A 5,000-nucleotide genomic window follows, 5' to 3' on the forward strand; every position below is an offset into this window, starting at 1 on the left:
TCTCTCTCTCTCTCTCTCTCTCTCTCTCTCTCTCTCTCTCTCTCTCTCTCTCTCTCTCTCTGTTCATTGGTAGTATAGCGCTTAATTGTCATTCTATCATTTCCTTTCAACAACAGAATAGGTCCTCGGTAGTATAGTGGTTAGTATCCCCGCCTGTCACGCGGGAGACCGGGGTTCGATTCCCCGCCGGGGAGGCAATTAGTTTTCCTGCATTCTTTCTTTGCTTTTATTAATTTTATTCATACATTTATTTCAGTGATTGTATTTTTGTTTACGTTCTTCACTTTTGTTTACTCTCTTCGCTGCATGCCGTGATCGGATAGTTGTTCCAGTACTGACAGCTTTTATATTATTCGTGGAATGATTACCATAGAATTTTTGCATGCCGCCCAGCATTGGTTCCTTTCTTGTTAGGCGCGGCTGAAGGGAACTTTGTGTGGGGAGGAACCTTTAGATTTACTATCCTACGTTTCTTGCTTTATATCAGGTAGAGTAGCTTATCACAAACAGCCCTGTAAGGACCAACTCACCTGTTAATATTTGTACCTACTTTTGTGTTCCTTCGTATCTGTTTAAATTTATCTATCTATGTAACTATCTGTCTATCGGTCCATGTATCTATCTATCTATCTATCTCTATATCTATATCTATCTATTTGTCTATCTATCTATCTATCTATCTATCTATCTATCTATCTATCTATCTATCTATCTATCTATCTATCTATCTCAGTTCCTCCTTTAAAGCTGGGTAGTAGACAAATGTTGATGCGTATATACATCAATGTGTAAATAATCAATAAGTAAATAATAAGAATTGTATACTTAGTTTTTTCCTTATTATTTGGTATTTATTTTTAAGTTCATTATTAGTTAATTTTTTTTTTTGTTTTTTTTGATATTTATACATGAGTTTTTTTTTTCTCTCACTAATTAGCATCGAAGCGTTTCCATAATTAATTGCTTCAGGTAGTAATTTGTTTGCGGTCTTTCGTGTATTACATCCATTAGGCTTAGCACACACACGCACGCACACGGACACACACACACACACACACACACACACACACACACACACACACACACACACACACACACACACACACACACACACACACACACACACACACACACACACACACACACACACACACACACACACACACACTCTCTCTCTCTCTCTCTCTCTCTCTCTCTCTCTCTCTCTCTCTCTCTCTCTCTCTCTCTCTCTCTCTCTCTCTCTCTCTCAATTTCTTTTATTTCAAACTTTTCTTCTTTCTTCTCCTTTCACAACCATTTCATCCCATGCTTTCCTCACTGTATCTACATATTGCATTTTTGACCCTTACTCCTTCATTCCTTAAACAATTTATCATATATTCTAAAAAAAAAAAAATTATATTATTCCCTAAAACATCAGCATCTAAAGTCGAATCAGACTCCTCACTCTCCCTCATTCCTCCTCCCCTCCCTATCACTCCTCCACCATCCTCCCTGTCCTCCACCATAATAATATCCATACACGGCCCTAAGTACTGGAAGAAGAAGACAAATACCTGTGCAATAAATTAAATTGAAGATTCCGCCTTAATACTACGTGCGTACATTTCCTCATATTCTTCCTCAAAAACAAACACATTTATAACCGCACGTTTATCTACAACCAATGTGCGTTGGATATTTCTTTACCGTGTCTCTATTTTCTTATATATATTTTTTTCCTCGGTTTCTCTTAGAACTTACTTTTTTTTTAATCCGAATTGAAGTTCACGTAGGAAGGGAAGTTTGGAAGAGGTAATGTGATGGAGAAAAGAAGGGAAAGTGAGGAAGGAGAAGGATAGATAAAGAAAGGAAAAGAGGACTAGGAGGAGATAGAAGGAGAAGAAGATGAGAAATTTGGGTAAAGGGAAAGGAAAAATAGCTTACATTGAGAGAGAGAGAGAGAGAGAGAGAGAGAGAGAGAGAGAGAGAGAGAGAGAGAGAGAGAGAGAGAGAGAGAGAGAGAGAGAGACTAACGCAGGTGAAGAAGAAGGGAGAAAAATGCATTAGTGACTTAACAAAAGATAACTTCTAAAAGCTTAAACATCGGCTGTTGTCAGGTGATTGCAGTAAAGTAGCAAAATTATCACTATTAAGATGCAGCATCCGACTCACCTGTTAAAACGATCCTCTCTTGGTACCTTCTGCCTTCTCCTGTTCTCTCCTCTTCCATTCCCTTTTCTCATCTTCCCTCATTTCCTCATGTTGTTGTTACTTATCTTGCTTCTCTTCGCTTCTCTTCACTTTCTGCTCATTATCTCATTTCTATTCTGTTTTTTTAATGCTACTTTTTCTTCTACATTCTTCAACATATATTGACTTATATTTCATCTTTTTACTATTATCATCTCTGTGTGTTTTGTCTTCATTCTCTCATTCCCTTTCTTGATTTCCCTTCCATTCTTTTCCCTTCCCTTCTCTTCCCTTCCCTTCAGATAGATTTCTTTCCATTTTACTCTTTTCCATTATATTTTTCAATCTTTTCTTCATCTATTATTTTTTTCTCTGTACGTGGGTGCATCTTAACTCATACGGTCTTATCATCTTCAATATAAGCTCTATGTGTTTCTTCTTTGTCTCCTTTCCTTCCTCCGTTTCCCCTTCTAACCTTCTTTTTCCTTTGTTTTCCCTTTTGCATTCCTCGTCTAGTTATTTTATCCTCTATATTCTCTTTTATTATTTATTTGAGTGTGTTTCCTCGTCCTGTGTTTCATCGTCCTTTCTTTCCCTTTTCACACTTCCCATATCTCCCAGCACACCTTTCATCACCTGTTCTCTTTATCCCTCTCATCTCCTTACCCCTAACGTGCCTAATCCTCCTCCTCCTCCTCCTCCTCCTCTTTATCACATCGTTTGTCTTCCCTCTCCTTCCTTCCTGCGTCCTCCCCGCCAATTTCGTATACACCATCCCTTTCTGCATTTCCTCCTCCTCCTCCTCCTCCTCCTCCTCCTCCTCCTCCTCCTCCTCCTGTGGGTATAAGTAGCGTCGAAGTGACACGTCGGGAAGGAAGAGCCGATAATGGTGATACATCGAAGACGACCAAGAGGAGGAGGAGGAGGAGGAGGAGGAGGAGGAGGAGGAAGAGAGGTTGTTGGTGCCCAGATGTATTTTATTGACAGTAATTCACGTCCCTCCGTCTCTGGCTATGGCTAAAGAAACACACACACACACACACACACACACACACACACACACACACACACACACACACACACACACACACACACACACACACACACACACACACACACACACACACACACACACTGAAAGCAGCAGCGACTCATAAGTCACGATATACAAGGAGAATCACACCACTGAACACAACACGATAATAGGAGAAGGAGGAGAAGCAGCAGAAGGAGCAGGAGAAGGAGGACTGACCACACCCCTCCTTTACCACGTCCTCCTTCGTTCTCCTTCCTTGTTACCTCCCTTTCCCTGCTGTGGCCTTCCTTTCTAAGCACCACAACAAACATCATGTCCCTCGTTCCTCTTTTGCTTAACCCTCCTCCCTTTCTCCCTTTCTCCGTTTCTCCCTTTCTCTCAGCCACGAGAAGCTACCACCAGCCACCGAGCAACCAGTCAACCAGCCAACCAACCACTGACTGCCCTCTAAGTCGATTGTCACTCGTTCTATAAACTCCGAGGACAGACAGACACTTAAGCTCGTGATGTTGTTTATACTGGAGCGTGTTTGCATGTTTATAAGTTTGCAGTTCGTGTCCCGTATAAGGATCCGCTATATATGGGTGTCCTCGAGGCGCCGCTGGTCAGGGAATCAGGTCCTTATGCTAGGCGTTTCCACGGATGGTCTTCGTTTTTAGTTCCTCATCCTTCAAGCTTTATGGGGAAATGGGAGTGATGGTGCAGGTTATCAAAATACATGTTGTGATATTTGGGCGTATGAAAGGACGTGGGGGGGGGGTGATGGCGGCAGAATGGCGCTATCTATGGGAATGGCAGCGTTCAGGTGGGGGATTTAAAAGGCTGTGGAAAGGTGGATTGGTGGAGGTGGTTAGAGGGGGAAAGGTAGTGGAGTATTGTCAGATGTGGAGGGATGATAGTTGTATTGATTGAGTGGATACGTGCGTGTGTGAGTGGAGGGTATGTGGGTGAGGAGGGGAGATATGGTGCGGGGTTGGGTGTGGAAGGTTGGGTGGGTGGAGGCTGGCAAACTGCAGGAAGAGAGAGCTGATTTTTATGGGGTATGTGGAAGTAATGTAGGGACAGAGGGTGTGTGAGGGTGAGTGGTGGTGTGAAAGGGGTGAGGGGATGTGAAGCATGTGTGTGTAAAGGGAAAAATGAAGGTGTAGGGGTGAAATAGGTGTGTGTGTATTTAAAGATGGAAACTTTAGAGTACCTTTGGGAGGGAGTTTGTAAGAGAGAGAGAGAGAGAGAGAGAGAGAGAGAGAGAGAGAGAGAGAGAGAGAGAGAGAGAGAGAGAGAGAGAGAGAGAGAGAGAGAGAGAGAATAATCATCACACAAATCAAGCTAAGTTATGACAAGATTTTGCATTCAGATTCACAAACATTTAAACATATCAAATGTGACACTGATTTTGGAAGCAGACGCCACTCCGCTCACGTAAAGACCTAAAAAAAAGGAAAAAAAGAGGAAGCACAAGTGGAAGCTGGCGACAAATGGAACTTTAGATGAAAGGTCTTGTTGGAAATGATGGCGGTGGAGGAGGCTAACGGTGACAGGAGGTTATGGTAGCGGTGGTTAAAGAGATGATGAAAGAAGGTAGGCGAGTGAATAGATGGCGACAGGTGGGTCTTAGCTGGGTGCCAGATGGGGCTGGGCGATAACAGGGGAGGGTATCAGGTGGTGGTGGTAGAGGCAGGTGGCGATAAGAACAGGTGGCTTGAAACAGACAGACTCCAGATAAACAGAGGACAGCAACACAGCTTGCAGAGAAGGAAAGTCGTGGAGCAGGGGATGACAGCGCGAGTTTAGA

The 5,000-nt window shown here is 42.8% G+C and overlaps 1 long non-coding RNA gene and 1 other non-coding gene across 4 annotated transcripts in view; both read left to right on the top strand.

Annotated features, from left to right (window-relative positions):
* The window catches only part of LOC135094047 (uncharacterized), a 138,223-nt gene that overhangs the window by 123,393 nt on the left and 9,830 nt on the right, over window positions 1–5,000 (top strand). The window lies entirely within an intron of this gene.
* Window positions 123–194, top strand: Trnad-guc (transfer RNA aspartic acid (anticodon GUC)). Its single transcript has one exon. It is a non-coding gene; the product is annotated as a tRNA-Asp (tRNA).

This window comes from Scylla paramamosain, chromosome 3, assembly GCF_035594125.1.
Source record: "Scylla paramamosain isolate STU-SP2022 chromosome 3, ASM3559412v1, whole genome shotgun sequence".
Lineage (NCBI taxonomy): Eukaryota > Metazoa > Arthropoda > Malacostraca > Decapoda > Portunidae > Scylla > Scylla paramamosain.